The sequence below is a fragment of the Myxine glutinosa genome, chromosome 2 (assembly GCF_964187855.1).
Source record: "Myxine glutinosa chromosome 2, kmMyxGlut1.1, whole genome shotgun sequence".
Lineage (NCBI taxonomy): Eukaryota > Metazoa > Chordata > Myxini > Myxiniformes > Myxinidae > Myxine > Myxine glutinosa.
This window is the reverse complement of record NC_136262.1, coordinates 231,874,568-231,901,493: the sequence shown is the minus strand read 5'-3', so window position 1 is coordinate 231,901,493 and position 26,926 is coordinate 231,874,568. Positions and strand designations below refer to the sequence as shown.

Below are 26,926 nucleotides of genomic sequence, written 5' to 3'. Positions count from 1 at the left end.
AATAAAGGCAAAGGAAATAATTCCAATTCCATATGAAATGCCTATTATTTTCGTTAAAAACAGCTGGGAAGCTGCTTTTGTCTTCACATCTGAGCTCTTAAGATGCTTTGACTCCATTTTGACAAACGATGTTGATTTGTTTATTGTCTACCAATGCTTAAGCTATTGATGTTGGGTATACTGAGGCCCACAAATATAATTGACCAAAATACGAGTATATTAATGTACGAGTACTTATACAAGAACCCAATTCATCAGCTTTAAATAATGTAGAAAAACATAATGGAAAAGGCCAGAAAATGACAACACTACTGTGGCTGCTGCTGTGATTTTGGGCTGATGATGGATCTACTATAATTGATATTTTGTTGTACTAGCAGAGGTACCCACCCGCACATTGTGTGGAAGGAATTAATAGCTGAGAAAAGCAGAGCCAGATACATTGTATAATTCCAATTCATTCATCACACAGTATAATTTGGTAGGCAATACCATAATAATGTAACGATTAATACAATATATAAATATATAAATATATATCTTCTATATATATATAAAAGAAAGTTTTTGTTTGTTTGTTTGTTTGTTTGTTTGTCTGCACGCGCTAATCTCCTGAACAGTGAAAGGAGATTTATAGGAGGAAACCTCTAAAACAAAAAATGTCGGGACGGGCCCCGGGAAGGTTATAGGCTAGGTGGCGAGGCCGGTCGAGGCCACCTCGGCCGGGCTGGGCCCATTTCGCAATTAAAAGCTGAGCTGAATTATTGTAGTCAATCTTCTATGGCCGTGGGTAAAAGCTGAATTATAGTAGTAAATAAACGAAATGCGGCCGCGGCCGGATAGTCAAACTCCGCTGCTTCGCAAGGCCACGTTTTATTTCTTTTTATCTCACAGATAAATCTCACAGATTTTCATCTTTTATTCCTTTTTTATCCATTCTCAGATTTAATTTCAACCATGCCGAAGCTAAGAAGCAAACTGGGAAGAAGGTCCTCAGGTGCTACAAAAAGCAGAGAGCGAAGGGAGGCAGAATCAGAAGAACAACATCTTCAACGATTGGAGAGAGATCGCTCAAAGGCATGCTGATCGAAGAAGTCAAGAAACTCCTGCACAGACAGAAGCATGATTTCCGGAACAAAGGCAGAGGACAAGGTCTCTCAGATCTCAAGAAACTCCAGCACAGGCGCAAGCAAGATGGGCTGTACAAAGGCTTTGAACAGAGTCTCAGAGAAGTCAAGAAACTCCAGCACAGGCGCAAGCAAGATTAGCTGAACAAAGGCTTCAAACAGAGTCCCAGAGAAGTCAAGAAACTCCAGAACAGGCGCAAGCAAGATGGGCTGTACAAAGGCTTCGAACAGAGTCTCAGAGAAGTCAAGAAACTCCAGCACAGGCGCAAGCAAGATTGGCTGAACAAAGGCTTCGAACAGAGTCTCAGAGAAGTCAAGAAACTCCAGAACAGGCGTAAGCAAGATTGGCTGAACAAAGGCTTCGAACAAAGTCTCAGAGGAGTCAAGAAACTCCAGCACAGGTGCAAGCAAGATTGGCTGAACAAAGGCTTCGAACAGAGTCCCAGAGAAGTCAAGAAACTCCAGAACAGGCGCAAGCAAGATTGGCTGAACAAAGGCTTCGGACATAGTCTCAGAGAAGTCAAGAAACTCCAGAACAGAGACAGACGAGATTGGCTGAAGTCAGATCAAGGCATGCCCAAGCGATGGCTGATATTTGGCGTGGAAAGAAAAAAAAGTGCATTCAACTACCACCCTTCCATATCTTATGAGTCAGATCAACAAGTACAAATTGGATCAATGTCTGTTGTATGCAATAACTGCAGGGCTAAAAAGTGGAAAAATGAAACTCCTGGAATGTGCTGCGCAAATGGCAAAATCAACTTACCACCAATCAGACTTCCTCCGGAACCATTGGCCACTTTGTTACATCGAACACACCTGCATCAAAAGCGTTCCTAAAAGACATCAGAAGCTACAACATGGCCTTCTGCATGACCAGCTTTGGGGCAGAGGAGATGAAAGAAAGAGGATTCATGCCTCCATTCAAAGTTGTTGGACAGGTCTAACATCTAGCTGGCTCCCTGCTGCCACTGCCTGAAGAAACATCTCAATTCCTCCAGATTTATTTCATAGCTGACGCAACCTAACAAGCACAGACCAGGTGCACCAACATTCAGGGCTTGGACTTTCAAAATGTCATTCAGATACAAGAAATGCTACACAGAGAGAATGCATATGTACGAGACTTCAAAGCTGCCTTGGAAAGTGTAGGTGACCCTCCAGAAAGAAGTTGTTATCCATGCTGACCGAAAGCCTTCAGGGGAACACAAACGTAGATACAATGCGCCAACATGTCCAGAAGTCGCTGTGGTTATTGTGGGCCAACAATTCGAAAAACGAGACATTATACTGCACGTCAGAAATAACACATTGAAAAGAATAAGCAAAACGCATAGAGCCTACGATGCCCTGCAGTACCCATTGATGTTTGCGAGAGGCAAAGACGGATATAACTTCAGCATCACTAAGACTGATGGAAAAAATATTTCAGCTCTGGACTTTTACAGTTACAGGCTAATGGAAACTCAAGCTGGCAACCCACTACTGCTCTACCGTCAACTTCTTAGTATGTTCGCTGTCGATATGTATGCGAAGATAGAATCTGAGAGACTACTGTTCATCAGGCGGAATCAGAAAAAGCTCCGAGTTGAAAACTATGTTCACTTGAGAGATGCGGTACAAAACAATGGCGACGTCACCAACACAGGAAGACTTGCTATATTGCCCTCATCATACACTGGGGGACCAAGATACATGCACGAATACGCTCAAGATGCCCTTACATATGTCCGCAATTACGGTCGTCCCGATCTGTTCATTACGTTCACTTGCAATCCACAGTGGCCTGAGATAACAGCCGCATTAAAGCAGGGACAGGAAGCACATGAAAGGCATGACTCGGTGGCTAGGGTGTTCAATCAGAAAAAGAAAATGCTTCTGCACTTACTCATGAAAGGAGAGATACTTGGGCAGCCAAGGTGTTACATGTACTCAGTTGAATGGCAAAAGTGAGGCCTGCCACACGTCCACTTGCTGCTTTGGTTGGTGGATAAAATTAAGCCCGATCAGATAGATGATGTCATAAGTTCTGAAATACCTTGCAAAGAAGATGACCCGAATTTGCACCAGATAATTGCCAGGCATATGATTCATGGTCCATGTGGCACATTCAACATGCAATCGCCGTGCATGAAAGATGGCAAATGCTCAAAGAGATTCCCCAGGCAGCTCATTGACGAAACACAGACTGGCGATGACGGCTATCCAATGTATAGAAGATGTGCAAAAGGCAAGGAAGGATACACAGCGAAAACAAAGGTTGGCGCACAAGTAATTGAGATTGATAATAAATGGGTGGTGCCGTACTGTCCTGTACTATCAAGGATATTCAATGTGCACATAAATGTGGAGTACTGCAATTCCGTGAAAGCGATCAAATATGTATGTAAATATATCAACAAGGGCAGTGTTCAGGCGGTGTTCACAGTACAGGGAGCTCAAAGACACCCACAGAGAGCAGCAGAAAAACAGCCTATCGATGAAATCACGCAATACCAAACTGGACGTTACATCAGCACGAATGAAGCTTTCTGGCGAATATTCAGCTTTCCTATACATGAGCGTTATCCCAGTGTCACGCACCTGGATGTACATCTGGAGAATGGTGAGCGAGTTTACTTCTCGGAAGAGAATGCCATTCAACGTGCCCAAAGCAGACCAAGAACAAAATTGACGGCGTTCTTCCTTCTGTGTCAGAGCGATGAATTTGCCAAGAGCTTGCTGTATTCAGAAATTCCTCAGTACTACACGTGGCAAGAGGGTAGAAAAACATTCCAGAGATGAAAACAGGGGAGGTCAGTTGAAGGTCATCCAGACATAAGGGCTGCAGATGCTCTTGGGCGAATATACACTATACACCCTAACAACACAGAGTGCTTCTACCTATGCCTCCTACTACACAATGTCAAGGGTCCTACGTCTTTCACCTACTTGAAAACAGTCAATGGAACAGCATGTATAACTTTCCAAGAAGCGTGCAACAAAAGAGGGCTGTTGGAAAATGACGACCACTGGGACAATACAATGGAAGAGGCAGCCTTAGCCAAAGCACCAGCCAAGCTGAGAGGTCTGTTTGCAATAATTGTGGCCACATGCATTCCATCTAATCCCATGCAGCTCCTACAAATGCACAAAGACAGCCTGACTGAAGACATACTACATAGGGCCAGACTAGCAACGAACAACATGGAATTGGCATGCACACAAGACATGTACGAGCAAGCACTGAGTTTAGTCGAAGACATTGTTCTATACATTACCGGAAAAGGCCTGCAGCAGTTTGGATTGCCAAATCCAAAGAGGACTAACACAAACAATCTCAGTAAAGAAGTTCTAAGAGAAAAGGCCTATGATCGTGAAGGCTTGACCATGTTCCTAAACACAAATGTGCCCAAGCTAACGAATGAGCAAAAAAAAAAATGCATACGATCAAATTGGCCATAGCATCATGATGGAAGAGGGAAGGCTGATATTTCTAGATGCTCCTGGTGGAACTGACAAGACTTTTCTAATCAACCTCCTTTTGGCAAAGGTCAGAAGCATGGACGCAATTGCAGTTACAGTAGCTTCGTCTGGAATTGCAGCAACACTGCTCAAGGGTGGTAGAACGGCCCACTCCACTTTCAAGCTGCCACTTGATCTCACAAGGACAGAAACGTCAGTATGCAACATAAGCAAGGGAACTGGACAGGCAGAGGGAGGAGAGGTGCTGAAGTTGTGCAAGCTAATTGTCTGGGATGAGTGCACCATGTCGCACAAAAACGCACTGGAGGCAGTTGATCGTACCCTGTGAGATTTAAGAAGCAACAACAGGCTCAAGGGAGGCGTCACCATGCTTTTGTCTGGAGATTTTCGACAAACTTTACCTGTCATCCCAAAAGGTACACCAGCCGATGAACTGAATGCATGTCTCAAATCTTCAAAGCTATGGCAGAATGTCAACAGACAAAGACTGACAAAGAATATGAGGGTGCACTTGCACGGCGACGTTCAGGCAGAACATTTCTCAAACACACTACTCAGAATTGGAAACGGACAGGTACCGCAAAATGCCGAGGGTCAAATAACAATACCGGAAGGAAGCGCAACAGTTGTTCAAGCACCAGTACAGCTAATAGAAAAAGTTTATCCCAACTTGGCAAACAATTTCAGAAACCATCAGTGGATTTGCGAAAGGGCGATTCTGGCACCCAAAAACGACTTTATGGACCAAATCAATTACAAGGTGTTGCAAGCACTTCCAGGATATTTCAGAACCTACAAATCGATGGACAGTGTTGTGGACAAAAACGAGGCCATACACAACCCAACTGAATTCCTGAACTCATTAGCACCACCAGGAATGCCTGCTCACAACTTGATATTGAAAGAAGGGGCACCGATAATGCTGCTGTGAAATATAGACGCCACGAGACTATGCAATGGAACGAGGCTGGCAGTAAAAAAAAACTGATGAATAATGTGATAGAAGCGACGATTCTTACTGGATGTGCACGAGGCGAGGACATGCTAATCCCGAGAATTCCACTCATGCCCACTGACTTACCATTCCAATTTAAAAGGCTGCAATTTCCGATCAGAGTGGCTTATGCAATGACAATCAACAAGTGCCAAGGACAAAGCATGATAGTTGCTGGCATTGACTTAACCAATGAATGTTTCACTCATGGACAGTATTACGTCGCATGCTCACGTGTTGGCAAGTCAGATAATCTTTTCATATTTTCCAGAAACAGAACAACGAAAAATGTGGTTTATCAGAAAGCGCTACAATAGTTCACTTTACACATAATTGATTGTTATTATTACACCTTTGTATAATTATGCATTCTTTTATTTTGTTGTTATTAATTTTATTCGTTTTTTTGTTATTGTTCAAAAAACATTGTACATACAATATTTATACATTTTGGGCAATAAATTTTCTTCTTCTTTCTTATTCTCTTCAAGTACAACTTATGCACTTAATAGGAATATCTGACTGATTGCAACACATGCTTTCAAAATTCTCTCTCGCGGGGCCCGACAGAAGAAAGAACAAGGAATCGTTGAGCACTAACTGATACTGGGCTCGCGTCAGACCTATGCACAGAAGATTCAATTCATTCAAAAAGAACCCGGGCAATGCCGGGTGCATCAGCTAGTATACAGTCACGTGAAAAAGTAAGTACACCCCATGGAAAGTTTTGACTTTTTCAACATATTTCAACATACAGCTATTTGGTCTTCATTTCAACAATATTGAGAGATAAAGGTGATATAATGTAACAAATATTATGAAACATTTACATTTTGTAGTGCATTGTATAATTTAAATAAACATAAATGCAAATTTCGCTTGTGGAAAAAGTAAGTACACCCCTACATTTATCACTACTTCAAATACCTAAAATTAGATTCAGGTGCACCAGCTCAGGTGCAAATAATTAGAACATCGTGAGAGAGGATCTTGGAGGAACCTGTTTTATTTAAACCACAGACATTTAGTTTGGTTTGCTCTTTGTTGTTGAAGTGTGCAGCATCACCATGCCTAGATCAAAACAGCTCTCTGAGGCCTTCAGAAAGAAGGTTATAGATGCCTAGGAGTCTGGGAAGAGACTTAAAAAGATCTGCAAACAATTTGAAATCAATCATTCGACTGTCCGGAAGATCATCTACAAGTGGAGAAGATTCCAAACAACTGCCAACTTGTTCAGGCCAGGCTGCCCCAGCAAGTTCAGCCTGAGAGCAGACCGCAAGATGCTGAAAGAAGTCTCTAAGGACCCCAGAATGTCATCACGGGACCTACAGGTAGCTCTTGCCACTGTTGATGTCAAAGTGCACGACTCTACCATCAGAAAGAGGCTGCACAAATTTGATCTACATGGGAGGTGTGCCAGGAGGAAACCTTTGCTGTCCAGAAAGAACATCAGGGCAAGACTAAAGTTTGCCAATGAACACCTGGGCAAAGACCAGCACTTCTGGAACAATGTGCTCTGGACAGATGAGTCAAAGGTAGAGCTATTTGGCCACAGTACCAGAAGACATGTTTGGCGAAAACCAAAGACAGCATTTGACCACAAGAACCTGAAACCAACTGTAAAGCATGGTGGTGGAAATGTTATGGTTTGGGGCAGCTTTGCTGCATCAGGACCTGGGCAGCTCACCATCATAGAATCCACTATGAATTCTTCATTGTACCAGAGGGTGCTTGAGGATAATGTGACGCTATCTGTCGGGAAGTTGAAGCTCAAGTGAAGGTGGACCTTGCAACATGACAGTGACCCTAAACATACCAGTAAATCCACCATGGAATGGCTGAAAAGAAAGAAATGGAGGGTTCTGGAATGGCCAATTCAAAGCCTGGATCTAAATCCCATCGAGATGTTGTGGGGGGATTTGGGCATGAGCTGGGCATGCAAGAAACCCCTCAAACATCGCACAGCTGAAAGAATTCTGCATGGAGGAGTGGGCAAAAATTTCTCCCAGTCGATGTCAGAGACTGGTAGACAGTTATAAGAAACGCCTACTTGAGGTTGTTTCTGCCAAAGGGGGCAATACCACCTATTAGAGCCAAGGGTGTACTTACTTTTTCCACATGTGAAATTTGCATTTATGTTTATTTAAATTATACAATTGACTACAAAATGTAAATGTTTCATGATATTTGTTATATTGTATCACCTTTATCTATCAATATTGTTGAAATGAAGATCAAATAGCTGTATGTTGAAATATGTTGAAAAAGTCAAAACTTTACATGGGGTGTACTTACTTTTTCACGTGACTGTATATATATACAGTTTCTGTATATATATACATATATATATATATATACATATATATATATACAGTTTCTGTATATCAAACCCTGGTGTTGGGCTAACGGCCCAACGGAGGTGAGGGGAGGTGGGGAAGGGGAGAGGAGGGGGGGGGGGAAGGGGAGCAGTCAGAAGTGGAAGCTCTTTTACGGAGAATTTATATCTTAAAGGAGGGGAGAGGGGGGAAGGGGAGGGGAGGGGGGAGGAGAAGGGGAAGGATGAGGGGAGGGGAGGAGGGGAGGGGAGGGGGGAAGGAGGGGGAGAGGGGGGAGTGGGGAGGGGTGAGGGAGGAGGGGGGAAGGGGAGGGGGGAGGCAGGAGAGGAAGGGGAGTGGCTCACGTTTCTGAGTTGAGGGTGATGCCGATCAGGAGGAAGATGAAGCCATACTTCCAAGTTCGTACACTTCCGGATTTGTTTGATTTATTTGTATTCAAATGCCTGGTAATTGTTTTGTATTTATTTATGCGAATGTGTACTTGTATATAACTGTCATTCAATTAAAAAGGCTTCGGCACTATCGAGGGATTTTAAAAAAAAAATGTTTTTTTAAACTACAAAAAAAATGAACTTTTTTTTTTCTATTTTTTTTTTTTTGCCAAAAACACTCCCAGGCACTCACTGATGAACCTCTGAAAGTTTGATGAAGATCCGTTCAGCCATCTCTGAATAAAACGCGGACACACACACAGACAACTCACGTTTACATATATATAATAAATAGCACCGCAAAGCGGGCGTAACCCCTCAGTCCATGCATGGTGGAAACCAATTTCAAGATGGCTGCCGTGAACAACCTGGGGGGGGGGGGTTGATACCTGCAGCTGCGGTTTGGCAATGGGGATGAAAATTTTTGAATGGAAAAATAAATTTACATTTAAATGGGAATTTGATTTGGAGCAGCCATGGAGGGAGTTGGGCCCCAGGCTGCGGGATTCGGACCAGGAGAGGTCATTGGGGATGGCCTTGGGCAAAAGTTGCCCCTTTAAAAATTTGGGTATGCCAGCCAGCTAGGGGGCTGTGCTGGCGAGATTTGGACGTGGGGTCCAGCCATGGGTGGCATGGTACGACCTGGGGCCCACGGGGGTCTGGTGGAGTGTGGCGTCCCTTGTCCGGCAGGGCGCCGCCCGAGCATATGGCTCGGGCCAGCAGGGTCACCGGACCCTGGTGGGGGTTAAGACCTCCAGGGGGTTTCTCAAGCCTGGGATGGCATTTATTGAGGACCACTAGGGGGAGGTGTTGTGGGTCGCACATTGGTGGTGGCATCGCGGACGGCCAACATGGGCCTGATGTGGTGACCACCCGGGCAAGCGGCCTGACACCCTCCTCCCTGAGATTCTGAGACAGCCAGCTGGTGGAGACCTGCCATGCTGTGCTGGGCTATGGACGCGGGTCGAACCGCATGGACAGGGATGAAGATAGCCTGCCGGACAACCATTGGGGCATCTGTGGAACATGATGGTGAGAATGATCTTCCACAGATGTCTCGTTATGATTTGTGGACTCTCGGTTTGGGAAGAGAGCCATGGGAATGAATCGGGAATTTGTAACGTGCCGAGCATATAGGCCATGCTCGGCTGGCATGTGTATGGAGAAGCACCCTTCTTTGGTGAGTTAGTAAAATGTGAAAAATGTTTGGCATGGGTAATCTAAGGTTAGATGCAAATTTAAGGGTGAATTTTGAAATGTGATGGTGGTCACTGACATCAGTGGCACCATTATTGATCCAGGTGTGTCGACCAAAGTGTTGGAGGCTGTAATATAATTGATAGGTTAGCAGGACACAGCTTTCAACTGGTTGCGGGGGCGACTGTGCTGATATTTGGGACGCGGAGTCATGGGGATGGAGTTGTGTAGTCTGGGTGTCCGAGGTGTGTGGACCATGTCTTCTGGGTGGGTTTCCTGGTGGAGCATGGCTGTCGACTGAACCTTGGTGTGGTCAAGTGTGGGTGGGCACTGGGGGGCTGCAGTTCTGTGGACTGGGGGACGAGGGCAGCGTATGTGACGTGAGGGGAATGCCACGCACTGCGACCGTCTCCCCCAGGGCCGAGGTTGTGCGTGCGGTAGTGTTTGTTGGCAGCAGGTGCTCACCACATTGGCCAGCTGGGGCTGGTGCAGCCGTGTTCCTCGCAGGGGGGCCGAAGGATGGATGGTGGGTCGCACCCTTATGGACACTCATGGGCCATGTTGGTGTTTCGACTGCTCACCTTGTCCCAATGACCCTTGCACGGTAGAGGTGCAGAGCTGTCGTAGCCACATGTAGTTGTTTAGAACAGTTCACCGTTGGATGCGGATCCACATACCTGCCAGTATAGTGGGGAGAAAAGTGAATTTGGTAACGATTTGGCTGGTCCAATGATAAATTTTGGGATTTTGAGGGTGGATGGCACTTTGGACCTGACTAACTACCGGTAAACCGGTAATTACCTGCACAACAAGGTAAAGGTAATTGGCCTTGATGGTTACTGTCCCAGGCTTCAGGACTTGCTATGTAAATTGGGGGACATGTAATTTGGAGTTGGGGTGGGTGAGAGTGATGACATGGCCGGTGAGGGGGATGGAATGGGTGCCATAGAGTCTTGTGGGTGGCGTTTGTGTATGTGTAGAGGTTATGTGTTTTTATGTGGTCGTGAGGTTGGAGAAAATGGATGAGTGATGATTATTGAGTGATTATTGTGTTTTGAAAATGTGTAATGGTAAAATGTGAACTGGGGATTTCACATGAAGCAGGCCATGGCAACTCTTTTGTAACATCTTTTTGGTACCATCTTCCATTGAAATGTGTTGAGAATGGAATGGCAGCGAGGGAGGAAATGTGTTTTGGGGATCTTGTGGGTGGGGAAGGTGTGTGTGTTTGTAGGTACAGATCAAGCTCTGAGGAGCGATGCCTGCACCCCCCCCCCCCTTCTGCGACAATTACCCCTGGCAGCCAGTGGTATCTGGAAATTGGAGCTCGTCGGTGGAGGGTCTGGTTGGGCGCCGTGGGGTAAAGGAGACTCCCGGTGACCCGTGTAGCTGTGCTGAAGCAGGAGGCAACAGAGCCTGGTGAGTGGAGACCCTCACCGGCGGGGTAACGGCGGAAAAGGCTGTTCAGCTGTCACGGGGCCAAGATGTAAAAGGGGGGGGGGGGCGAAATGAACTTGTACGTCGGTTAACTTGGTTTTGGGACTGCGGGCACCACAGCCTGATACGCCCCCACCATCCTTTTGTGCGGTACCTCCCCGCTGCCTAGTTGAGAGGAATGCACGCACTGTGATATGACATCTATGCCATGGTCCTGCAGGGGGGTGAAATAAGTGATTGAAATGATTTTGTGTGCAAGGATTTTTGGAATGAGAATGAGTGGATAAGGGGTTTGTGTTGAATGAATGAGGGCGAAAACCACCGAGCCATGTCACTCACCTGTAACACCTGGACAGGGCCCGAGGAAATTGAGGGGTGCATTGGGATGGTCCCGCAGGTAAGGTTGTGTCTTGTGGCATCCACCGGGGGACGCGGTCTGTAGACTGGGGTATGTACAAATGTTTAGTAGAGTTTCGAATTTTTGAATTAGGTTAAGGTTGTGGTTAAGTTCGATTTCGAGTGTTGTTTGTTGCCTTCCACCACAGGAATGACCAGAATCATTGTAAATATTTGAAATGTACATACGTACTTGCATGGTTGCTTAAGGGGAGTAGCATGTTAAGGAGAATAGGTAAGTAGCTCCGGCTCACTTCCCACAGCCCTCCTGATTTATTTTGTAGGTTAATTAAGTGTGTGACAGTAAGGGTTAAGACTGGAATGGTGGCGCCTGCAGTGAACCTAGCAGGAGCTATGGTTCCGGGGGGGGGGGGGGGGGCTGTGTTATGTCGGGGGGTAAAAGAGTATCTCGGACCAGGTACGATAGGGAATTGGACTGTCGCGATAGGGAATCTACCCTGTAATAAGTTCTGTGTTTTTAGGCGGTTTGTCAGGGTAAGAGTATACCTGTGAACATACAAGGATGTTCGTGTGTTAAATAGTTGTAGGGAATAAGATAACACCCCTGTGTGTCAGACCTGGTAATCATTCCTTTGTCCCTTATGGAAACGCACACATATAAACACTTAGGTCCTTAGTGCACACATTAATTAGTTCCCTTCCCTTACAATGACCTTGGAAGAAGACCGGCAGGAAGCCAGATCGGGTCACCGCCGGATGGCCACCGCCAGCCGCACCACCAGCTGGCCTAGCAACATTGTGTGAGATGAGTTGTAACCCATGCCACAAGGAACGTGTGATTGGTTGGCGCGGAAGGCACAAACCTCCAGCCAATCAGGACGGGAGGTGCGAAGACGCAACTGAGGAGGTGGTTGTTCATTGGAGGGAAGGCGCTAGAAGGTTCGGTGGATGGCGGGAAGCTACGAGGCGCTGATTGGGGGGCGCGCCTGAGCTGACATCGCATGCAAGGTGATAAAAGAACGCGCTGGACGACATTTTGCTCTATTTTGCTCTCTTTGCTCTTGTCTCTCTTGGACTCTGCATGCTGGACCTCTTCGTATTGGAGATCTCTCTGTGCTTGATGCCCTTCCCCTTCTTCGCTTGTCTCTGGTCTTCATTGGCTCTTCCTTCTCGCGTGCTGGACCTTCGTGCTTCGTGCTGCGTGACGTTGGTTCATCGTGGTGCTGTTGGTACTGGAGCGAGGGACCTTGTGGCGTGCCGCGGAGCGAGTCGCATTGAGGCCTGGCGAAGCATGCGAGCGAGCGGACGAAGGGTTTCTTTGCACCGGAGCTTGGAGCCGCGTTGGACGGCAGACACGACTACAGACAAAGATAAGACGCACCACATTTCACAAATAAATAATGAACGTTTCTTTTGTTAATTCAATTCCTTTGTACTGTATCCAAAATCTGTGAGTGGGGACGTCCCGATTAGGACATTTATTACTGGCGCATATTTTCCTGTCCTGCTATCCTTGTATTATTTTCTGTACATACCTGAACGCAGTTTTCTGTGTGAATGATTATGAAATGAATGAATGATCGTTTTAAGGCCATTCTTCCCCGCTAGAGCGGGGGTTAGCCTTGCGGGCCCCATGACAATCATGGTTCCCTGTTTGAGGCAGTTTTTTATGGCCGGATGCCCTTCCTGACACCATGGTTTCCATGTGATTTATTTAATTTGCAGCGGCATTGGAGATGCCCCAAGAACAGGTAAGACTGCAGGGTCTTGCGCCGCCCCTCCATCCCGCGCAATTTTGTATAGCTTTCTATCTTCGAGTCCGCCATTGAGTTTTCGCCTCGAGAGCTAAGGCCTTCGTGATCGGCTTCTGTGACCGTCTGATTTTCATCAAAGGCGGCCACACGACAATATGTACAGGATTGTTATACACAGAATGTAGGAATGGATCACAATTTTGCGGGAGATAACAGAAGTGTGGACAATTTGGAGATAAATGTTGGTTACATTTGTGTAGGGAGTCTGCAGAAGACATTAATTATGGTGAAGGTGGTGTAGTGTAGGTAATGGTGAGGAGTCGCAGGTGCCGGCAGCGGCGAGGCTGCGGTGAATGCAGGCAGTTGTAATGGAAGGGTGAGTGCAGACAATGGCGAGGGTAGTGGGAGGGCAGGCAGTGGTGAAAGTATGAAGAATGCAGCTGGAGGTGAAGGTGGGGGGAGAGTAGGCAGTGATGATGGTGGGATGAGTGTAGGTGGTGATGAGAGCGAGTAAGTGCAGGTGTTGGTGAGGGTTTGGTGGGTGTATTTGGTGGTGAGGTGACTTGAGGGCTCGTGGTGTTGAGGTGAGGACAGACACTGAAGAAGGTGGGGTGAGGGGAGATGAAGGCAGTTGGGGGAAGATGGTAAGGTGCTGGTCGGTGTTATCGAGGGTGGAGCGCGAGCGAGAGCAGGCAAAGGTTAGAGTGGGAGAGAAATAGGTAAGAATGAGGCCAGTGAGATGGTTTTGGTGGGTAGTGGAACTAGTACATACGTATGTAGACTCTTCCTTCTGCAGGAAGGATTGTCAACACAAATTATGTGTTGTTTCGAAGGAACAGGAGTAAGGAATATTTAAGGCAGATTATATTAGATAGTGTCAGAATAAATGACGTCATGTCGGATCACAAAAGGAAGACTTTGGTCATGGTATATGTAGAGCAAATGATAGAGAAAGTTTACTTGGAGGATTTGAAAAATATTTACAATTAATTGGGTAGCCAACTGAAAGCAAGGGGTTGTGAGATTGTTTATAGGTAGAGTGATAAATATTAAGCTATGGTCGAAAAAATGGTGTATTATAGCAAGAAAAATGGTGTGTTATAGCAAGAAAAATGGTGTATTATAGCAAGAAAAATGGTGTATTATAGCAAGAAAAATGGTGTATTATAGCAAGAAAAATATTGTATTATAGCAAGAAAAATTGTGTATTATAGCAAGAAAAATGGTGTATTATAGCAAGAAAAATGGTGTATTACAGCAAGAAAAATATTGTATTATAGCAAGAAAAATGGTGTATTATAGCAAGAAAAATGGTGTATTACAGCAAGAAAAATATTGTATTATAGCAAGAAAAATGGTGTATTATAGCAAGAAAAATGGTGTATTATAGCAAGAAAAATGGTGTATTATAGCAAGAAAAATGGTGTATTATAGCAAGAAAAATGGTGTATTATAGCAAGAAAAATGGTGTATTATAGCAAGAAAAATGGTGTATTATAGCAAGAAAAATATTGTATTATAGCAAGAAAAATGGTGTATTATAGCAAGAAAAATGGTGTATTATAAGCAAGAAAAATGGTGTATTATAGCAAGAAAAATGGTGTATTATAGCAAGATGTTGTACTTCGGAAGCAATGGGAATCGATTCAGGGGCAAATACAGTGTTTCCAGAATGATGGCCGTAGGCTAAGCCGAAAGGGTTCAGGAAGGTTTGCATCGATTGGTAGTTGAGAAGATAATAATGTCATTTTTAGGCCAGAGGAAGATGGGGAGAAAAAACAAATGAGAAACTTGAATGGATAGCTTGAAACATGACAGGATGGGAACAGTGAAATAATATTCCATACCAATGCCAGGAGTTTAAACAGTATGAGATGGAACAGCTTGTAGCTGCAGTAGGTAGTGAGTATGATGTAATTGCAGAAAGCAAGATTTCGTTTATTGAGGTGAGAGATGCAGAGATCCTTCATCGTTTTAAGGAGGCCGAGCAATACCATGGTTCTGGTGCTGGGAAGTAAGAGTCCAGGGATAAATCATTGACCATCAGTGTGTATCGCAAACGTGCCAGTTCACTCCTGGTATCCTCCATCATGGATGAGTTTTTGCTCGGCCTCTTCACAATAGTATGTGTGACACACTAACTACATGTGTTGAGGGATGACATGAGGAGCAATTCAGCTAATGGTCCGCGCGTGTTAGTTATCAGCCAAGTCATTAGCCCTTTCAAAGCAGATCAATTAAGTGTAAATGAAAAGGTCAGTCATTAAATGAAAGGAGAAGTGTCAGTAATGTGACTAATGATACTTATTTCATGAACAAATACTTGTGACCTTTCACTAAATCATTTCATAATTCAATAAATTTAACCAGTTCTGTATTTGATTACGATATTTTAATGGTGTGGACAGTGGTGTAACGGAAAATTTTGAGGTAGCTGGAGCTCTGCAAAAAATTTGACAGATATGACGTCATCGCCAGATGTACCGTCACATCAAGTTTTAACATGACACGAATCATTTGAGTCCCCAAAAATGAGTCATCAATTGAATACATTTTGTCATGATAAACAAAAACTTAACACCACTTAATCTCACACCATATTTTTAAAAGAATCCACTTTTCAGAAAAAAAGAGTCAGATCAAATTAGTCTCCAACCAACACTGTTTTTAGACAAAACTGTGTATTTAAATATATATATATTTAATGTTTTATATTCAGTACCATGTGGTAAGAGCTTGCTGGATGGCCTAGAGGTGTGTGCACTTACCTCTAAACTGTCTAGCCTGGGTTAGAATCTGACTCGGACCATAAGATGTCACCCCGGTGGTTTACAGGTAGGGTCATTCATCACTGTGTGCTGTCCCTTGCATGTATATTAAACTTAGTGTTCTTCTGTCTGCTGGTATTCATAGATTTTTTTTTTTTTTTTTTTTTGTATACAGGAACGAGGCTCGTGGAAAAGCTGACATTTATCACACAAAAAAAAAAATCCAACACACACAAAATATATAATAAGGGGAGCGGTAGACAACATGGGGATAGAAGGGGAAGCACAAACACAACATTTGAGAGCAGGGACATCGGGAGATCTGTGGGAGGGAGAGGGCTTGGGGGGGAGGAGGCGTGGGAAGGGGGGAGGGGTGGGAGAAGTATAAAACACATGGACACTGACAGGACTTCCAGGAAAGAAGTTGGTATTTCAAAGTGGATCTGGGGTGAAAATTTACGGGGGTAGAAAAGATCAAGGTTTTGGATTGGGGAAGATAAGAGATGGTGGTGAACAGCTGTTTTAAAGACCTGGAGGGAGGAGTGGGATTGAAGAGAGTGAGGGAGTTTGTTCCAGAGGTGGGAGTAAAGAGGAATGAAGGAGTGAAGGTGAGCAGAGAGTCTTGATTTTGGCAGTTTAACCATAAGGGGCTTGCTGGCAGATCTTGTGCGACCTGCAGGAATATTTGGGGGACAGAACACAGAGAGAGCTGGGGGAGCAAGGCCAGAGAGGAGTCGGTAGAAGACAGAAAGACCACCAACCTGCCTGCGGTGAGTGAGTGAAAGGCCCTCAGATTCAGCTTCATCGCGGGAGATTCCAATGATTCTGAAAGCTTTGGTTTCAACAGTGTGAAGCCGAGCTAGGTGTGAGGCAGGAGCACTGGCCCAGAGGGGGGAACAGTATTCCATTGAGCTGCGGATGAAAGCCTTATATGTGGTGAGGAGCTCAGGTGTGCCAAGGAAGGACTTCGCGACTGGCTTTGGAGGCCAGCTTGGAAATGTTGTTTTCCCAAGAAAGATCATGGCAGATAGTGAGACCAAAAAGCTGGAGTGACACAACTCTTGGAGAGGTTTGTTGAGATAGTAGATTGGAGGTTTGTCCAGACAGTCTTTTCAGAGAGACATAGTAAGAGTGTAAGATTTGTCAGGATTGAAAGACATGTTCCAATTGTTTGACCATTCTGTGATTTTGTCCAGGTCTGCACAGAGTGAGGAGGCTGCAGACTGCCGATCTGAGGGATGAGGAATGAAGCGGCAGAGAGTGGAGTCTTTGAAGTAGTTGGTGTCTTTCAATCAATCAATGAAAAATGTTTTCATGAAAGCATGTCTGGAAGCCAATGGCTGAATTACATGTAAAATTACACATCTATCTATAATTCCAGTAATCTCTGTACGTCTGTACGTCTGTACGTTTGTTTGTCTGTGACCGCTGTTTCTCGACAACCACGGGTCCGATATACTTTTAACTTGCCAGGTATATTGCTGGGGACCCGAGGATGTGCCTTTTCAAGGTTTCATATTAATCGGACAATTACTTACCGAGCTATGTCCAAAAAACGATTCAACCAATCAGAGAGCAGCGAACGATCGCGTGTGCCGAACGTGGAGGACACACTCTGCCTCGGATGGCACATTTGAGAGCGTATTCATTTATTTCACGTTTGCAAACTATGTTGGCGTTAAACTATGTTTTAAAACTAATAAAACCGAATTTGCGATTCATTCGCTTTCCTGCGCGTTTGTGCACGCGATGGCGATTTCTTTACCAAACTCCGGAAGCCGTTCGCTTTGGACCAAACCATTGCATGTAAATAGAGGGGGGGGATTGTCACCACTCGCAAGCCGTTCGCTTTGGACCAAACCATTTCATGTAAATAGAGGGGGGGGGATATAATTTTAGATATAGATATAGTACGGGCAATGCCCTAGTATAACTAAAACCACACTCGGTAGAGAGCATATCACCACCAGGTCGAACAGTTTACGTTTTATATCCCAACGATAGGCCGGATCTGGATTCAGATCTGAACCAACATCTAATGGCTTGTTCTTGTCGCCGAACCAACTCTTCCACCAGATTTCGTCATGATCTGTCCACAACGTTTTGTGATATCATACTACATATCGTTTTTGGCCCTTTTGCTCAATGGTGAAGAATTACTCAAAAAATAAAATAAATTTTTATCTGATCCGCATCCGGATTAAAATTTTCACCAAAGTTAAATCAATTTATCCTTGTCACACAGTCATCCTGTCCACCAGGTTTGGTCCAAATCCGTCCATAACTTTTGGAGATATGCTATATATCGGTTTTAGCCCTGTCGCTCAATGGTGAAGAATCACTTTTAAAAATTCCCTGATCTCGATCCGGATCTGGATCTTCACCAAAATCGAATCATTTCATCCATGTCATATACACTACCTCTCCACCAAATTTCGACCGAATCCTTCCACAACCTTTTGAGATGTCCTGTTCACAGACAAACAAACGGACAGGGGTGAAAACATAACCTCCATCTATCTTCAGTCGCCGAGATAATTACACTTTCACATTAGATGGGGTGTCTTTCTTGGAGTTGACGAAAGAAGACAAAACTTCGGTGCTGGATAAACAACCAAGGGTATTGAAGGAGATGGCTGAGAAGATAAGCATGATGTTAACACGTATGCTTATCTGCTCTGCCAACATGAGTCCATATCAGTGATGTATTACTCAAGCCTACCTTTGCTCGTACACATGATAGACATTCTTCACAAAAAACAGCCACATCACTTGAACTGGTTTAGGCATCCAAACTTTTCCATAGCGTCTTCCAGGTTGTTAATACTTTTAATAAACATAAGATAATTCACTAAATCGGGACATAAAATGGTTGGACAGCTTGTCTCATTTCTGGACCTTGCTGTATTCGGCCATCATGCGAGCCTGTGCTGCCTCCAACCTGTATTGTTATAATATCGCACCTTAGACAAAGGGTCGACATTCCCAAGTTTCGGTACAAGCTTTGACCCCGAATATTTGGCCAGGATAGCACACAAAGCACAATAACTCAACCAATCGTGAATGGACGTTTTGGTTTTTTCCCGTACTCCAATATGGTGGCAGGCCTGGCAGCACTCAAAATGCTGACCTCACTAAACAACCTTCATTTGTGAATTCGACATTGGCGAACTATTGGCGCAATGGAAAATAAAGGGTTTTGTTCAGACCCACAATTGCATACATACAGTCCCGTGAAAAAGTAAGTACACCCCATGTAAAGTTTTGACTTTTTCAACATATTTCAACATACGGCTATTTGATCTTCATTTCAACAATATTGATAGATAAATGTGATATAATATAACAAATATCATGAAACATTTACATTTTGTAGTCCATTGTATAATTTAAATAAACATAAATGCAAATTTAGCATGTGGAAAAAGTAAGTACACCCTTGGCTCTAATAGGTGGTATTGCCCCCTTGGCAGACACAACCTCAAGTAGGCGTTTCTTATAACTGTCTACCAGTCTCTGACATCGACTGGGAGAATTTTTTGCCCACTCCTCCATGCAGAATTCTTTCAGCTGTGTGATGCTTGAGGGGTTTCTTGCATGCACAGCTCGTTTCAAATCCCCCCACAACATCTCAATGGGATTTAGATCCGGGCTTTGACATGGCCATTCCAGAACCCTCCATTTCTTTCTTTTCAGCCATTCCTTGGTGGATTTACTGGTATGTTTAGGGTCATTGTCATGTTGCAAGGTCCACCTTCGGTTGAGCTTCAACTTTCTGACAGATGGCCTCACATTATCCTCAAGCACCCTCTGGTACAATGAAGAATTCATAGTGGATTCTATGATGGTGAGCTGCCCAGGCCCTGATGCAGCAAAGCTGCCCCAAACCATAATATTTCCACCACCATGCTTTACAGTTGGTATCAGGTTCTTGTGGTCAAATGCTGTCTTTGGTTTTCACCAAACATGTCTTCTGGTACTGTGGCCAAATAGTTCGACCTTTGACTCATCTGTCCAGTGCATATTGTTCCAGAAGTGCTGGTCTTGGCCTAGGTGTTCATTGGCAAACTTTAGTCTTGCCCTGATGTTCTTTCTGGACAGCAAAGGTTTCCTACTGGCACACCTCCCATGTAGATCAAATTTGTGTAGCCTCTTCCTAATGTTAGACTCGTGCACTTTGACATCAACAGTGGCAAGAGCTACCTGTTGGTCCCGTGATGACATTCTGAGGTTCTTAGAGACTTCTTTCAGCATCTTGCGGTCTGCTCTCGGGCTGAACTTGCTGGGGCGGCCTGGCCTGAACAAGTTGGCAGTTGTTTGGAATCTTCTCCACTTGTAGATGATCTTCTGAACAGTCGAATGATTGATTTCAAATTGTTTGGCGATCTTTTTTAATCCCTTCCCAGACTCGTAGGCATCTATAACTTTCTTTCTGAAGGCCTCAGAGAGCTCTTTTGATCTGGGCATGGTGACGCCGCACACTTCAACAACAAAGAGCAAACCAAACTAAATGTCTGAGGTTTAAATAAGACAGGTTCCTCCAAGATCCTCTCTAACGATGTTCTAATCATTTGCACCTGAGCTGGTGCACCTGATTCTAATTTTAGGTGTTTGAAGTAGTGATAAATGTAGGGGGGGGGGGGGGGGGGTGTACTTACTTCTTCCACATGCGAAATTTACATTTATGTTTCTTTAAATTATACAATGGCCTACAAAATGAAAATGTTTCATGATATTTGTTATATTATATCACCTTTATCTATCAATATTGTTGAAATGAAGATCAAATAGCCGTATGTCGAAATATGTTGAAAAAGTCTAAACTTTACATGGTGTGTACTTACTTTTTCACGTGACTGTATGTACCGGAAAGCACAACATATGAGAGGTTCGGTTTCAGAAGAGCTTGCTAAATATAAACATGCAAATATGGTACCTGTTTATGGATATACCAAACCATTTGGCAAATTCTCACCTTTACTGATTTTAAATGATGTATGAATGCCTCTGTATGCGCAGCCAGGAACACTTCTGGTCACTCTGATCAGGGGAAAAATAATGGAAACGGAGAGTGGGAAGGGTGGTGTACTGGTGTATGAGCCTTGACAACCACATATGGGCCAAAGCTGTAAAATGCTCACACACACATATGGGTCATAACTGTAAAATGCTCACACACACATATGGGCAAACAACAACAACATGCATTTTAAGGCCATTTTCCCTGCTAGAGCGGGGGTTAGCCTTGCGGTCACCATGACAATCCTCTCCATTTTGCCCTATTTTCTGCATCTCTCCTTGTTAACCCCCTTGCCCGCATTTCTTCTTCCACCATCTTTAGCCAAGTCTTTCTCGGTCTTCCCCGTCCTCTACTTCCCTCTACATTCATTTCCATCACTCTTCTCAACCAGTCACTTTCATCCTTCCTCAACACATGACCAAACCATCTCAACCTGTTCATCTTCACAGCATCAATCACAGGCTCTATTCCCATCATCTTTCGCAATTCATCATTTGTCTTCCTCTCTCTCAACGATACTCCGCACATCCACCGAACCATTCGCATTTCCACCCTATGTTGCTGCTCTACATTCATGACCCATGTATCGCTCCCATAAATCATAACACTTCTCACACATGCAGCATACACCTCTCCCTTCAGCTTCAACGATACTCCCCTCCTCATCAGCACGCCACTCAGTTCCCGAAACTTCTTCCATGCACATCTCACTCCAGCAACCGTTTCAGAGTCTGATCCACCTTCTCCATTCAGCATGTCTCTTCGGTTCATTCAGCATGTCTCTTCCACACACATATGGGCCATAGCTGTAAAATGCTCACACACACATATGGGCCATAGCTGTAAAATGCTCACACACATATGGGCCATAGCTGTAAAATGCTCACACACACATATGGGCCAGAGCTGTAAAATGCTCACACACACATATGGGCCTTCGCTGTAAAATGCTCACACACACATATGGGCCATAGCTGTAAAATGCTCACACACATATATGGGCCATAGCTGTAAAATGCTCACACACATATGGGCCATAGCTGTAAAATGCTCACACACATATGGGCCATAGCTGTAAAATGCTCACACACACATATGGGCCGATTGCTGTAAAATGCTCACACACACATATGGGCCATAGCTGTAAACTGCTCACACGCATATATGGGCCATAGCTGTAAAATGCTCACACACACATATGGGCCATAGCTGTAAAATGCTCACAAACACATATGGGCCATGGCTGTACAATGCTCACACACATGGGCCATAGCTGTAAAATGCTCACACACACATATGGGCCATAGCTATAAAATGCTCACACACACATAAGGGCCATAGCTGTAAAATGCTCACACATACATATGGCCCATAACTGTAAAATGCTTACACACAAGCTTACATTGCCCTGAAGGGAGAGAAAGAATAGATGAAAGAAGAAAGAAGGGGAGAATGAGTGAAGGAATGAGGGAGAATGTTAAAAATTAGAGTCCTGGTTTACGAACACAATGTCTTCCTGAAAATGTGTTTTTTAATCTGGATGTTCACAAACTGGATCAACAAATCCTCTTTAAATACATGTAATAAGTGATTAATTCGTTCCTGAACACAAATTAAACATTACGTTTTACATATATTAAATGTACTTGTAAAATAAAATATGAATAAATTGCTGCTATAAATACATACAGTAACAATAATAATGATAAAACCTAAAAAGCACTCACTTTTTCACAATGGTCACTGGTACTACTTGTGATACACTTATCAACCATTGTTAATCGTTATTACTGCCAGAAAATGTAAAAATGGTCATGAAGTGCCTGAGCACGCCTGCCGAAACACACCGCTCAACACAAGGTGTACGAACAGATATTTTTTGGGCAGTTGGGGAGGTCAACGTGTACAAATACAGTACGATACAGTGCAGTATGGTGCTGATATGAAAGCCAGATGCATCATGGGAACATCAATGAAACCCTACACTAAGCTCATGTATGTTCGAAAAACCTATTAATGTTTGAAATGCCGAAGACGGAAACATTTACCTGCATTTAAAAACATTTCCCTGCCTTTTCAGACGTAAACATGATTACAAAGTATCATGTTCGTATGAACGGATGTTCGTAAACTAGGGACTCCCTGTACATGTCAATTGTTTACGAGCGAATTTGGACTCATCGAGGCCACCGAGTACCACATTTAAACACACCGAGCAGGTGCAACGGAATGCTGAATACGTTTTTATGCCTCCGCCGACAAAGTCATCGGAGGCATTATATGTTTGGGTTGTCCGTCCGTGCTTCCGTCCTACTGTCCGTCCGTCCATCCGTACGGGCTAAACCTCGTTTTTCTCAGCAACCACATGTCCGATTGAGACGAAACTCTCAGGGTAGGAGTGACACCCATGCAGAATGTTTGATGATAATTGTGACGTCATAGGTCATGTGGTGTGGCAGCCATCTTGGATCAAAAGCAAATAATTAAAATTTTATTTCTCGGAAACCGCTGAATGGAAAAATTTGAAACTTGGCACATTGTCAAGTACTACCAATGGGGAACAAAAGCATGATAATGATGATGACATAGGTGAAGTGGTATACCAGCCCAAAATGTTTTAATCGAATTCCTTATCCGAAGCTAAAAATGTGAAATTGCATGCGCGTGATCTATGACCCATTTGTATTGAAATATTAAATTTATGACATCATAGGTCACATGGTTTGGCAGCTATTTTGGATTGAAGGAAAATAGTAAATAATTATATCTCTGAAACTGCTCACCCTAGCGTTGTGAAATTTTACAAATAACATCTAACATCACTGTTGCATATAGTTCGAAAATGATGATGTTATAGGTCATGTGGTTTGGCAGCCATCTTGAATAAAAAAATGAACCTTATCCGATCAACACGAAACTTCACAAAAGTGATCCTCTACCCATACATATGCAGAGTGATGGCATCTACCCATTGTGGGACTATGCGGAGGCATATTGGCGACAGTCGAATTGTTCTAGTTTTATCTAAATGGAGAAAAATGCATGATAGCATCCAAGAAGTGGGTAAATAAATAAAGCTGTTAAATTTTGTGTTGAAAATGAATGTGATTTTCACGTGGGCCTTTTTCCCCTTTTTAATGTTGCAGAGCTAAGCTCCACCACGGATGGATGGAGGTGCCAGAGCAGCACTCCTGTGTGCTCCAACAGCACTATACCCCATAATGTGAACAATTTCACCTTCCTCCTCCATGTCACTCTTAAGTTCTGATATAAATACAAGTGTACTATATATATATATATATCCTCTTAACCCTTTGAAGGTGAATCAAATATAATATTTGCCTTCAGTCAAATTGAAGAGCTCTAAACATTTTCTGCTTTGTTTGACTAAGTGTTTGCGAGTTCATAGAGTATTTTGATAAGCAGATAGACGAGCAGATGCAACTACAGATTAAATGGTATATGTAAGTTACCTACAAAGGGTTAAGAATGTTGAGTTAATAGGAATGAGGTTAGTATACATTGAGGACAAGTAAAATTATACAGTAGATTGAGAAGATGTGACAGTCATTGACTGGCAGGAGAGACCTCTCTTTTTGCATACTCGGACCTGGAATGCTCAGCATTGTGAAACTGCACCAAAACCTCAACGAGAACAAATTGGTGTAAAAATTCCTGCTTTGTAAAACTTTACAATTTTGAGATATTAAACGAATAGTATTTTAATAACCCACTTTGATGGTCATTTACGATGTGTTACTATATTAGGCATGAGTTAGACATAACAAATTGGCTATTTCAAATAAGTTGCTGTGCAGGTGTATGCAAAATTTCAGCTTTATATGGTTTTGAAATCTACTTTTAAGATACAGAACATAACAATATGGGACATAACTTCCTTCATCATTTGTGACATTGCCTGGAAGAATAACTCTCATTGCACATTACAGAGTCTTCACTAGGAAAATATCCTCGTGAAATAGTTTGCAAAATTTTATCTTCCTGTGGCTTTGCATGTTCCTAAGATCGAGCCACCTAGAGGGACATTTGGGTTTGATATCATTTGAATGAGACTGCGATCAAAATTTACAAAAAGAACATCTCATTATACGATGCAAAAATGTATCGAGTTTCAGATTCATATAACTAACCATGTTCAAGTGATTGTGTGGATGGACAACCAAATGGACAGAGGCATAAATAAATAACGGTTGCCCTTCATAGCCCAATATGGCCATTCAGATATGGCTTACGCACACCTGGCTGTTTGAATTTGTTTCTGGTGTAGGAGCTGCTACTCGCACAGCAAACGCACTCTGAGATAGCAAGCAGTGCAAGCTGGCATCAAGTAACATCAGAGAAGACAACACAACGTGCTCTCAACACTGGCAGAACCATTACCCCAGAAAGATATCCAAACCCATCGACTATCAACCTGAATCTTACTTAATGCTAGGTAAACAAAGACATTTGGAGTAAAGAAATTTGGCAAAGGTTTTTGCCCCATAATGGAATCAATCCTGCATCCTCTTGCTTGTGATGTGAGTGGCTGTCCAGTAGGCCAGGGGACACCAAGGAGCCATTTTAAAAGGGGAAGTGGCTCCCTCACAGGTATGGCCGGCCAAAAAAGTGTCATGCTACTTGTGATTTCAACAATGAGGCTTCATAGCTAGAATGTGAGACATCTTGATCTAACATCAACTTGGTTCATATTTGTTTTGTAACAATATGGCAGCAACATGGTATATTGCCTGTGCAGCCTTCACTTCCAGGTTTGTTTACAGATGTCCTTCTCAATCATGATGATACATGCCATATGAAGGAGAAGTTATGGTGGGTTTGATTTGAGAAGTTGCGAACGACGTGAGTACAGAATGCGCTCAAAGTACTGCAGCGATCAGAACAGAAGTAAATAGAAAGTATTATAGTGCAACATCATCATTAAAATGGAATGCGTTTGTGCACGCGATGGCGATTTCTTTACCAAACTCCGGAAGCCGTTCGCTTTGGACCAAACCATTTCATGTAAATAGAGGGGGGGGGGATATAATTTTAGATATAGATATAGTACGGGCAATGCCCTAGTATATTGAAATTTCATCATCTTTCTGCAGCAACCAAATAAAAACATTCATCAGCTAGTCATAATGGGACAAATTATATTTTTACATCCGGCATTTTGTTAAAATTCTTGAGATTGATTCCATAAGCAGTGTCACCCTCGAGGTTTATGAAAACCATATAATTACCTCTGCCACTGAAGGTAGACGGATGTTATGTTTTCACTCTAGTTTGTCTGTCTATCTGTTTGTCTGGTAACAGAATATCTTGAAATATTATAGAGAGATTCGGACAAAACTTGGTGGACAGAGTGAGTGTGTGGCAAGAACCAATTGATTCGATTTTGGTTCAGATGCAAATCCGGATCTGAGAATTTTTAGGTGATTCTTCACCATTGAGTGATTGGGCCAAAACCGATGTATAGCACAATATCTCAAAGAGTTTTATTCGGATTATGACAAAACTTTGTGGATGAATTGGCTAGGTGACAAGAACAAGCCGATTAGATTTTGGTTCAGGTCAGGATTCAGATCCGACCTATTGATGGGATACAAAACAAACTGCCCAGCCTGGTGGAGGTATGACTCTACTGTGTGCCATTCTCGTTAAAGTAATGTAATTACATTTTTGGAAGTGATAAGTTCATGCTTGATGACCATATTGGGACACTTCCCACCCTAAACAGCCAACAACTTCAACCATGCACTTGGGTTGTAATGTGTACATATTATGATGGTGGATAGCAGAGTAGATGGAGATGAAGACAATGCCAAAAAGGAATTTGTTAACAAAGATAAAATTATGGAATAGCAGAAAAACAAAGTGGTAGGAGTCAACCCATAGAAAAGGAGACATTTCCTGAAGCCGTTTAAGAAAATAGAGGAGGATTATGTGGATGCATGATCTTGCGCAAGAGTGGGGTCGCTAGAGAACAGGGGAACAGGGTCGCAGCAGGCAGAAATAGACCCCAGACCGGTGA

At 43.5% G+C, this 26,926-nt stretch overlaps 1 pseudogene; it reads left to right on the top strand.

Moving 5' to 3' along the window:
- Window positions 1–1,987: 1,987 nt before the first annotated feature.
- On the top strand, window positions 1,988–5,523 carry LOC144890848 (uncharacterized; annotated as a pseudogene).
- Window positions 5,524–26,926: the final 21,403 nt, after the last annotated feature.